This window comes from Schistocerca cancellata, chromosome 10, assembly GCF_023864275.1.
Source record: "Schistocerca cancellata isolate TAMUIC-IGC-003103 chromosome 10, iqSchCanc2.1, whole genome shotgun sequence".
NCBI lineage: Eukaryota > Metazoa > Arthropoda > Insecta > Orthoptera > Acrididae > Schistocerca > Schistocerca cancellata.
In genome coordinates, this window is record NC_064635.1 from 16,383,968 (window position 1) to 16,397,142 (window position 13,175).

Here is a 13,175-nt window from a genome sequence, read left to right on the forward strand (position 1 = left end):
ATGTCGTCTGCTGTTCATCGATATAATGAAGTGAGCTGATATGCCCTTTTGTTACCTGAAAAGACGTACCTATCACATACAACGTAATTTTTATGTAATTTACATAACTATAAAATACTTTTTGATTACCGGTCGTGGACGCTGAATAGCCAGAACCAAGTGCAAGAACAGTTTGGAACACATGTAAAATAGGCGAGCGCAGTGAACGAAACGAGCAACTGGATACTGAACTACCTAGGAGCAGTCGGCAGTGGAACTGAGACAGGTGGTCATGCGAAGAACGGCGAGTGCGGCCGAGGGAGACCGAGACTGAGGCGAGCACCCGGCCGAGGCTGGAACGAGAACTGCCGAAGTGACCGCCGCGACCGAAGTGAACTATGAACCTATCGTTCCTCGTTCCCGGGAACTATAAGTAGACTGCAGCGACCGAAGTGAACTATGAACCGATCGTTCCTTGAAATTCGTTCCTCGGTCCTTTCGTTCATCTTGGTGCACTGTTCCTCTCCACCCGCTCGTTCGCGAACTTCCCACCTCTACTAGTGTCTTGGACAGGCGTCTGCACAAAGCCTGTAGTACGCAATGGCGATGCAAATTCTGTGTCCCAGCGTCAGTGTGAGGGGGCGAGGATTACCGTAAAGCGGCAGCTGCGCTTCGGTTACGAGCTACTGGACTCCGAGGAGTCTGCAACATCTGCTGAACAAACTCCTCCCAGAGGATGCCACAGACACACAGGAACAGACCACACTGAGGCAAGAATTATGTGAACAATATAACACTAATGCCGTCACCTGTCCCTTTGCGCACGAGGAAGTTGCGGTAGCGATAAGAGAACTGAAAAATAAGAAAGCACCTGGACCTGACGGGATCCATGCAGAAGTGCTCGAGAGGCTAGCACGACAGATCACCCCATATCTAACAGAACTACTAAATGACGCCTTAAGGCTAGGCCGTGTACCGACAGTCTGGAAAACCTCAAATGCAGTCATCACACGAAAATCAGCAGACAGAGACCCATCAGACCCGAAATCATACAGACCTATATGCCTCATAAACACTGTGGAAAAAGTCCAAGAGAGGTTACTGTGTGACCGCTTGCAGGCTCACAGAACCCTACTTGGAATGAGTCCTCACCAATTTGGATTTCGGAAAGGTAAAAGCATTGATGATGCAATAAACAGAGCCCTCGAAGTTACACAAAACACAGACAAAACATACTCTTTGGCAATCGTGATTGACATCGCAGGAGCGTTTGACAACCTGTGGTGGCCAGCACTGTTTCTGAGGTTGCGCCAGATGGAAGTACCCGCAGCCCTATACAACAGTCTATTAGACTACTGCAGGGATAGAATAGTGGAATGGCGTGTGGGCAACCGGAAGATGATAAGGAAAATTATCAAAGATTGTCCACTGGGATCGATCTGTGGGCCCATCTTCTGCGACATAATTTCTGAACCCCTCCTGCAACTGCCGGATGAGGATATGAGGATAGACGGAGCTGTCGCTTATGCGGATGACCTACTGGTGGTGATCACAGCAAATACCAGAGCCCAGCTAGAGGAGAAGGCGAGTGGCACACTGCAAACAATAACACCGTGGTGCAACACAAACAAGCTCAAGATAGCGGGTAACAAAACAACGTACACACTTCTGAAAGGACAACTAAGACGTAACCCATCAATAAAGATAGAGAACAACAACATAAAACGGACGACAGTAACCCGCTACTTGGGCGTGTACATAGATGAAAAACTGAACTTCCATGAACACATCAGAATAACATCAGACAAGGCAGAAAAAATACTACTCAAACTGGTAAGGATAAATTCAGGGCAACACAGACTCCCTCTGTCAGTCACACGAACCTGCCACTGCGCACTCTTCGAATCAGTGCTAAGCTTTGCGGCCAGTACATGGGCGCACAGACTCAACCTTGCCACAAACAGAACAGCGGTTAGGCGAGGGCAGAGAAGCGTCCTTCTGCGACTATCTGGAGCTTTCGGCACTACATCACTCGAAGCACTGTGTGTCGTGCTAGCAATCTTCCCGGTAGATATTACAATCAGATATCGGGCCTCTTTGTACTGGTTAAAGATGGCTAGACTAGACCAGGTCAACATGATGACTGGTTCACCGCTGAACAATAAGCGGGACCTCAGAAAATGGAGAATCGACATATGGCAAGAGGAATGGGGCACAAGTGATAAGGGACGGAGAGCGCACACATTTTTTCCGAACATAACGGAAAGGTTAAGAATGAAACATTGTAATGTTGATGCATTAAGTTGTTCTGAAAGCGGCTTGATATTCAAGACAATAAAAGCGGGTTACAAGCTGTGAGCTATCTAGGGAAGTTAACCTTGCATTACTGAGCAACTGTTTCACCAGGTATCCAGTCTAGCTTACCAAATTCCCAACCAGACTAACATTAGTTATAATCTTTTAATAATCATCTTACGACAACCAGTGATATATATATATATATATATATATATATATATATATATATATATATATATATATATATATATATATATATATATATATATATATATATATATATATATATATATAGAGAGAGAGAGAGAGAGAGAGAGAATTTAAATAAAAAGAAATAAATCAGTTTATATTTGGACATTCGTTTTAACATTGATCATTGTTCCCTTAAAATTTCAGCATATTAAACTTGATTCACAACCAAACCGGTGCCTTATTGAGGGTTGTGAAAATGTGAGTTTGTAATCTTATGGAACACATCAAATATGGAGCCAAGATTGGGAGACTGCATACAACATTGCATTCATAAAATAACACATGAAGAACGTTGAAACATATGCAAGAGGAAATTAACCACAACCAACCGATTCAATTTTCACCCAAAGAACTTACGTTCGTAGTGCAATCCTGTCCGTCATGAAATTACCACACACTGGTATACTAAATTCATACTAACTCTCTGTGAAATCTTCCCGAAAAGAATAGCTGAGGGCTACTTTGATGATTACACCACATGCTTCACATGGTCAACTTGATTTATACAAAGAGTGTAATTCCACAATAATTTTGATAGTTAAAATAAATTACATCGAAACGCAATTTACAAAAGAAAAACCTCAAACTGGTTACTATCGTCTAACTATTAACCTGATTGGTCAAACAATTGTATAAGCACGTGGTACTGGTCTCACAAAGTACACCACACGTGGGTTGAACATAAAGAAAAGTTGCTATATTGAAAAATATTGTCAAGACGAGACGTTATAATCTCACGCACATTCACATTTAAGATTGATGATCTTAGAGTTACGGGTAACCAACACGTGGTTCCACTTTACTCACAAAGTAGTGACAAAGCCGCTACTGGAAGATATTCTGAACTTCACACTCTAATTACACTGCGTTGCAGTTTAAGATAACATAAGATATTTTAGATCTAAACCTGAAACAAAGGTGATTAAATTTTCAGTTAGGCTGAACATAAGAAATCCATTGTCCTACGGACTTAGCAGACATGCGCTTAGCCGGAGATCTTACCACTTCAGACGCTCGCCACGGACAGACTGCCGTGGGCCCCTAGCGAGGTGCTTCACAGATACAGACGGAAGTGACCAGAGAGGCAGCATCCTATACCAACATGACATGGGATGGACAGGACCATACCAAGAATAGAAACCTCTTTGCTTTTAGCAAGTGTAGCTACCTGTTCCGACGTTGGTCCTACTGTTCTCTAGCAGACAGGCTTGTCTGCTACAATCGAGCATGCAACTAGAAACACGTTTGCACATTCATCCTTTCACACAGAAGGTAAGGGGGATGACAGTATCTTATCATATACAGTATATAAAAGAAAGCGAATGTAGGTTCCGTATGAGACTGTGTGACATGAATTACATATAAACTGTGTTTTAAAGTGTAGTAGTGTGACAGATCGTTCTTGTTTATGTGTAAAAGTAACACGTTCCACTGCTCAGTCTCCTCCCAGTTAGTCAGAAACACCACAGTAAATTTAGAAGAGGAATTTATGCTGTAAATGACAACAGATTTAAGAAATTAACATGAAAGCAATCCGACAGAGACCTTTCAACATGCCGATCCCAGCCGCATCATGGTGCATTTCTTGACTTGCCACGGACCTTTTCCCGCGCACTTGAATCGCGTGAGTCTAAGAGACACCTCTACATGCACATGCGGAGGTATTGGAACCCCCGAACACACGATCCTATTCTGCCGGAAATAGAGACAGCACAGGAACAAACCTGGGATACAACATCTACAGACAGAGCAACATATATACGACGCAATTAGAACAGCAGTAATATGGGACGAATTAAATTCACTGACAGACAAAATTTCTGATTAATGCCATAAAGAATACACAAGCGAGAGACCTTACAGACGACAAACCCATATGCAGCACATAGACAGACACCATAGTGTGGAGGATGTAAACTAAGTATTAATAGAAGACGACAGATATGTACTATACCAACATAAGTACTGCTTCTGCAATGGACAATACTAATTAGACATATACAGGGTGTTACAAAAAGTTACAGCCAAACTTTCAGGAAACATTCTTCACACACAAATAAAGAAAAGATGTTATGTGGACATGTGACCGGAAACGCTTAATTTCCATGTTAGAGCTCATTTTAGTTTCGTCAGTATGTACTGTACTTCCTCGATTCACCGCCAGTTGGCCCAATTGAAGGAAGGTAATGTTGACTTCGGTGCTTGTGTTGACATGCGACTCAATGCTCTACAGTACTAGCATCAAGCAAATCAGTACGTAGCATCAACAGGTTAGTGTTCATCACGTAGGTGGTTTTGCAGTCAGTGCAATGTTTACAAATGCGGAGTTGGCAGATGCCAATTTGATGTATGGATTAGCACGGGGCAATAGCCGTGGCGCGGTACGTTTGTATCGAGACAGATTTAGAGAACGAAGGCGTCCCGACAGGAAGACGTTCGAAGTAATTGATCGGCGTCTTAGGGAGCACGGAACATTCCAGCCTATGACTCGCGACTGGGGAAGACCTAGAACGACGAGGACACCTGCAATGGACGAGGCAGTACTTCGTGCAGTTGACGATAACCCTAATGTCAGCGTCAGAGAAGTTGCTGCTGTACAAGGTAACGTTGACCACGTCACTGTATGGAGAGTGCTACGGGAGAACCAGTTGTTTCCGTACGATGTACAGCGTGTGCAGGCACTATCAGCAGCTGATTGGCCTCCACGGGTACACTTCTGCGAATGGTTCATCCGACAATGTGTCAATCCTCATTTCAGCGCAAATGTTCTCTTTACGGATGAGGCTTCATTCCAAAGTGATCAAATTGTAAATTGTCACAGTCAACATGTGTGGGCTGACGAGAATCCGCACGCAATTGTGCAATCACGTCATCAACACAGATTTTCTGTGAACGTTTGGGCAGGCATTGTTGGTGATGTCTCGATTGGGCCCCATGTTCTTCCATCTACGCTCAATGGAGCACGTTATCATGATTTCATACGGGATACTCTACCTGTGCTTCTAGAACATGTGCCTTTACAAGTGCGATACAACATGTGGTTCATGCACGATGGAGCTCCTGCACATTTCAGTCGAAGTGGTGGTACGCTTCTCAACAACAGATTCGGTGACCGATGGATTGGTAGAGGCGGACCAATTCCAAGGCCTCCACGCTCTTCTGACATCAACCCTCTTGACTTACATTTATGGGGGCATTTGAAAGCTCTTGTCTACGCAACCCCGGTACCAAATGTAGAGACTCTTCGTGGTCGTATTGTGGACGGCTGTGATACAATACGCCATTCTCCAGGGCTGCATCAGCGCATCAGGGATTCCATGTATCCTCGCTAACGCAGGACATTTTGAACATTTCCTGTAACAAAGTGTTTGAAATCACGCTGGTACGTTCGGTTGCCGTGTGTTTCTTTATTCCATGATTAATGTGATTTGAAGAGAAGTAATAAAATGAGCTCTAACGTGGAAAGTAAGCGTTTCCGGTCACATGTCCACATAACATCTTTTCTTTCTTTGTGTGTGAAGAATGTTTCCTGAAAATTTGGCCGTACCTTTTTGTAACACCCTGTATATATGAAAATAGATATAAATAGTGTCGGGGCACCGTCGCAGTTGCCACCGGCTACCACGGCACTTTAAACTTGTACATAGCATAACTTCTTAATAATATGTCGAGAAATTACCTGGTAAAGATAGATTAGCATAGAACTTTATAGGTTAAGGTCTGGAGACTGAGGATCAATGGCTTGAAGACCAATCCCAAGGCGCTCATCCTCAGTACCCCCAAGGTGGTGGGTCTATCAATTCTTCCTTTCCTATCTTCTTTCCTCCTCTTCAGTCCAATCTATTGGTTGTATTTTCTTTTTCTAATCTCAATTTTAATCTTGTAAAAATGTTTGTTAAAGTGGTTTGGGAAAGCTGGCAAGGGAAAGAAAGAAATGAAAACAAAATATGCTAACAAAGCTATCAATGAAGAATGAAAAGAACATGTAAATAAACACATATGAGCAAAAATGACCCGCCTCCACGTGGCGGGACCCGGGCAACTGATGGGAGTTTCAGCTACATCAGCGCCAGTACACCGGTCGCAGTGGCAAAGTGGTCGTGAAAGACCCACCTTAAGTAATTAGGTGGTGGGTCGTAAAATCAGGGCAGCAAGATGAAAAAAAAAAAACACTCCGAGGAGACGTTCCATGGGGTGACAGTAGGCGAAAGCCAGCACCAGTATTGTGACGTGGTACTTACTGGAATTAAGGAAAACGTGGAAGGGAGGACTCACCAATGTAACTTTCTTTTCACATAGCCTGTTTATTTAACAATATATAATCACAGATTTGTTTTCTTCACAAAATTAACAAATCTGTGAAACGAATAAGCTTTTTCAAGAGAAATCAAAACAAGGGCAACACGACAGTTATTACAGGAGCCCTGACCTGCAGCCCGCCCGTTATCGGATGAAACAGCGGTGTTTACTACCGCGCTGGACACTGTATGTCTTATTAAATGCCCTTCTGCAACACACGAAAACACTAACAAGGGAACCTCCCCATCGCACTCCCCTCAGATTTTGTTATAAGTTGGCACAGTGGATAGGCCTTGAAAAACTGAACACAGATCAATCGAGAAAACAGGAAAAAGTTGTGTGGAACTATGAAAAAAATAAGCAAAATATACAAACTGAGTAGTCCATGCGCAAGATAGGCAACATCAAGGATAGTCTGAGGTCAGGAGTGCCGTGGGCCCATGGTTAGCGTGAGCAGCTGCGGAACCAGAGGTCCTTGGTCCAAGTCTTCCTTCGAGTGAAAAGTTTAATTTTTTATTTTCAGACAATTATCAAAGTTCACGCACTCACACATAATCAACTTCGCTCTCCAAAATTCCAGGACATGTTCAGATTTGCTTGGACATATGCAGGGTTTGACGGTCTACACACGAAAAAAATTGAAAACGTTAAAAACATATGTTTTGACAGAGTACAGGGAAAACTGTGCGCGACTGTGTAACTGTTGCATTCATTTGTTGCAGTTTATGTGACAAACTCTTACGTTTTCATCACTTTTTTGGGAGTGATTATCACATCCACAAGGAAACGTAAATCGGACAAGGTAGAAGAATCTTTTTACCCATTCGCCAAGTGTACAAGTTAGGTGGGTCGACAACATATTCCTGTCATGTCACGCACATGCCGTCACCATTCTCGTATAGAATATATCAGACGTGTTTTCCTGTGGAGGAATCGGTTGACCTATGACCTTGCGATCAAATGTTTTCGGTTCCCATTGGAGAGGCACGTCCTTTCGTCTACTAATCGCACGGTTTTGCGGTGCGGTCGCAAAACACAGACACTAAACTTATTGCAGTGAACAGAGACGTCAATGAACGAACGGACAAATCATAACTTTGCGAAAACAAAGAATGTAAACTTTTGACTCGAGGAAAGACTTGAACCAAGGACCCGCAGCTGTTCACGATAACCACGGGACGACGGCGTTCCTGAGCTCAGACTCTCCTTGATGTTACCTATATTCCGCATGGACTACTCAGTTTGTATATTTTGTTTATTTTTTTCATAGTTCCACACAACTTCACCCTGTTTTGTCGATTGATCTGTGTTCACTTTCTCAAGGCCTATCCACTGTGCCAACTTATAACTAAGTCTGAGGGGGGTGCGATGGGGAGGTTCCTTGTAAGTAATATTGATGACAAGAGTGTTTCAATTACTCAAACAGATGACGTAATTTTCTAAAAAAATTTGGAAACTGTATGTAGAAAGGGTCGGGGTTAAGATCCGCACCTATGCTTAAAGGGCCGGCCGGTGTGGCCGTGCGGTTGTAGGTGCTACAGTCTGGAACCGTGTGACCGCTACGGTCGCAGGTTCGAATCCTGCCTCGGGCATGGATGTGTGTGATGTCCTTAGGTTAGTTAGGTTTAAGTAGGTCTAAGTTCTAGGGGACTGATGACCTCAGATCTTAAATCCCATAGTGCTCAGAGCCACCATTTTGCCATATGCTTAAAGGTTTGACAACTTAGGAAACAATTATGACAGTGATAAGCCTTGCTCCAAAGCGAGCAAACTTTTCACTTCAATCAGCAACCAAGGTGCGAGTCTTTCCCAACCCGTCCCTTTTGACACTCTTATTCTGCCTAACGTCAAAAATGGTTCAAATGGGTCTGAGCACTATGCGACTTAACTTCTGTTATCATCAGCCCACTAGAACTTAGAACTACTTAAACCTAACTAACCTAAGGACATCACACACATTAATGCCCGAGGCAGGATTCGAACCGGCGACCGTAGCAGTCGCGCGGTTCCGGACTGAGCGCCTAGAACCGCTCGGCCACCAGTGTCCGGTATTTTGGTTTCTAATAGAAAACTCGCGAAATGAATAGCCGAGCAATGCAGAGTTTATCAGCTAGTAACAAAATGAAACGTGCCAAATTTTGAAAAACTCCCATAGAAGACGGGATAAACGCTAGGGCAACGAAGAAAGAGAGGCAGAAGACGAAGAAGAAAGAAGGCACTTCCACCGACTACGCCGTCATGTTGCTGGTGTTCGGTGAATCACTTCCAACGAGTACGTTGACGTGTTACTGACGTCTGCCGAATGCATCGACGGGATTGTCGCTCGAGTAACGCGGGAACAAAACTCCGGTGTACTGGCAGTGAGGCAGCAGCTTTTCATTCATTAAGCTGCTGACCGAAATTCCCCGCTCGTTCCCTCTCCGTTTCACAACAGGCCTGTTCTCGGTGAAGAGCGAGGTGAAAGGAAGTCGGGCTGGCCGTGTAGCGGCCGCGACGTCGTGGAAAGCGGGCTGCGCTTCACACGGGCCGTGGAGCGCCCGGGCGTGCAGACGGCGTCCACTGCGAGGCTGGCGGCGTAGCGGCGCAGAAACTGCGGCCGCTGGCGCACCGCTCATACGGGACACGCGTCGCCACGGCTGCGTTAACCTTCACGCGCTCGCGCTAGGAATAGTCACCGCCCGAGAGTTTTCATCAGTCTCTTGAGGTTTTCCGTTTTTAAAGGTCACATTTCCATAAAATATCGACACAGGATATCTCACACAATATTGCAAACACATTTGTAATCATAATTATTTATTTAACAATAAAATATACAATGGAATACAAAAAGGAATCCAAATACCCAAATGAAATACTGGGTGTTACAAAAAGGTACTACCAAACTTTCAGGAAACATTCCTCACACACAAAGAAAGAAAATATGTTATGTGGACGAGTGTCCGGAAACGCTAACTTTCCATGTTAGAGCTCATTTTATCACTTCTCTTCAAATCACATCAATCGTGGAATGGAAACACACAGCAACAGAACGTACCAGCGTGACTTCAAACACTTTGTTACAGGAAATGTTCAAAATGTCCTCCGTTAGCGAGGATACATGCGTCCACCTCCCGTCGCATGGAATCCCTGACGCGCTGATGCAGCCCTGGAGAATGGCGTATTGTATCACAGCCGTCCACAATACGAGCACGAAGAGTCTCTACATTTGGTACCGGGGTTGCGTAGACAAGAGCTTTCAAATGCCCTCATAAATGAAAGTCAAGAGGGTTGAGGTCAGGAGAGCGTGGAAGCCATGGAATTGGTCCGCCTCTAACAATCCATCGGTCACCGCATCTGTGTTTAGATGCGTACGAACACTTCGACTGAAATCTGCAAGAGCTCCATCGTGCATGAACCACATGTTGTGTCGTACTTGTAAAGGCACATGTTCTAGCAGCACATGTAGAGTATCCCGTATGAAATCATGATAACGTGCTCCATTGAGCGTAGGTGGAAGGACATGGGGCCCAATCGAGACATCACCAACAATGTCTGCCCAAACGTTCACATAAAATCTGTGTTGATGACGTGATTGCACAATTGCGTGCGGATTCTCGTCAGCCCACACATGTTGATTGTGAAAATTTACAATTTGATCACGTTGGAATGAAGCCTCATCTGTAAAGAGAACATTTGCACTGAAGTGAGGATTGACACATTGTTGGATGAACCACTCGCAGAAGTGTACCCCCGGAGGCCAATCAGCTGCTGATAGTGCCTGCACACGCTGTACACGGTACGGAAACAACTGGTTCTCCCGTAGCACTCTCCATACAGTGACGTGGTCAACGTTACCTTGTACAGCAGCAACTTCTCTGACGCTGACATTAGGGTTATCGTCAACTGCACGAAGAATTGCCTCGTCGTTCTAGGTCTTCCCCAGTCGCGAGTCATAGGCTGGAATGTTCCGTGCTCCCTAAGACGCCGATCAATTGCTTCGAACGTCTTCATGTCGGGACACCTTCGTTCTGGAAATCTGTCTCGATACAAACGTACCGAGCCACGGCTATTGCCCCGTGCTAATCCATACATCAAATGGCCATCTGCCAACTACGCATTTGTAAACATAGCACTGGCTGCAAAACCACGTTCGTGATGAACACTAACCTGTTGATGCTACGTACTGATGTGCTTGATGCTAGTGCTGTGGAGCAATGAGTCGCATGTCAACACAAGCACCGAAGTCAACATTACCTTCCTTCAGTTGGGCCAACTGGCGGTGAATCGAGGTTGTACAGTACATACTGACGAAACTAAAATGAGCTCTAACATGGAAATTAAGCGTTTCCGGACGCATGTTGTAATGGTCGCCTAGTCGTAGATATTTCTAATTGCTATAATCGCAGTATTTCACTCCCATTTACGGAGCTTGTTAGCACTTGATGTTAGGTTGGCGCCATTAAAATGCATTGTGTTGTAATCGCTGCTACTTGCTAGATCGCTGCTGTGTCTCGATGCTGATGCTGGCTCTAAATCTGGTTGTCTAGGGTTAAAAACATGAGGTCCCGTGTTTTTTATTTGCTTTTGATGATAAAGAACGAGCGAAACCAAGAAATATGTAAACTTCAAATATTTATTACTCTGGTGGCCATCTTAATTCCACTGTCCACCAAAGACCATGACACAACACAAAGTAGTACTTCCTTTACATGTTATTTGCATTGTTTATCCACCTCAAACAATAACACACAAACACACTTTGCCAAAGTGACATTCCGACTGACTCCTCGACCCTTCTTGCTGCTTGTATTTATAACATTGTCAAAGAACTACTAAAAAGAGATATAGTTTACAAGTCACATGTACATCTGTTATCATAATTTGTGCAAAAAAGTTATTAATTTGCATCGAGTGACATAATTTAACACGTTATTAAAATGACAAACAGATTTGTTGACTTGACAGAATAATTCTTTGTTACAAAAAGGCCGTTTTTTAGAAGTTTGTCAATTGACTTCTCTAATTTGCATAAATAAGTAAATAACGTGAATTATTAAGAATTACATTGGTTTTCGTCTAAAATAGGATTGATTACGTGAATACTGAGTGAAAACGCTCCTAGTGAACAAATAGGTTTCACTGGGTGATTTTTATTTAAGGAGATCCAAAATACCTAAGTTGGCCACTATTTTTCGTACTTCATATTAATTATTTAAGATGAACTTAGTGTCTTTCATGACGACATTTGCTGTATCAGTGATCAAGTGATATTAACTTTTGTGTGGGTCAGTTATTCAGTATAATTTAATGGGTTGACTGTTTATGGAGACATGTTATGCAATCATTGTTAACATACACAATGACTTTTCTATAATCATAAATAATCATTAAACTGGTTGAATTTGGAGGGTATCGCATACTTCGGTAAAGTAAAGCCTTTAATATGTCCCGTTACAATGTCCACATAACATATTTTCTTTATTTGTGTGTGAGGAATGTTACCTGAAAGTTTGGCCGTACCTTTTTGTAACACCCTGTATATAGTTAAGGCTCACCTGCCACTTGACCATGTTCTTCTTCTGTGCGAATGCACAAACAGTGCCCGAACTCTTACGGGAATCGGCAACGCGCCGCGAGTAATGAGCATAATGGGCGGGGCCACTACGAATGTAGTGCGGGACAATACGTTGAGAATGTGGGTTTCGCGGGAGGCGTGCCGGAGATCAATCCGTCCGAAAGAACAGATACTATCTTAGTAAATATATACAAGGAGTTGTCCCAAAGAACACACACGACGCATTCATAGAGTTGATTCGCCTCGATGGGCAATGAATCCACTACCTTCAGTGCCGACGCACAGTTACTTACCGCCTGCGGGAATATCCAAGTAGTGAGATTGCAGAAGATGGACAGGAGCTGCGGAAAGGTGGCGTTTGGTGGGGACGTTGGTCGACCATAAGACACGCCGAGACAGTCCGCGCAATTGAAATAAACACCGCGGCCGGATGGCGCAGTGATTTTCGCAATTGCTTAGTAAGCAGGTGGTCCTGGCTCCGAACCCCAGCCCAGTGAATACTTTCGCTCGTCGCCGCTGATTCCGCACGCAGCTGACATCAATAGCTACTTCCCTTCCCTTTCCCCTCCCTCCAATTTACACAAAAGATTATTATGTTATACGTAAAACTTACCCTGCTTCCTGTCAGAAATTTTACGTTATTCGGAAAATGACCTGGAATGTTTGTTACTACACATTGAACACCTTTCTGAGTCACGGACAACTTAAATAATATATTCTATACTACCATATAAAGACAAGCACTTGTTTAGTATTGTTACGAAAAATTTCGAATCGTTTTTCACCGTTCTAC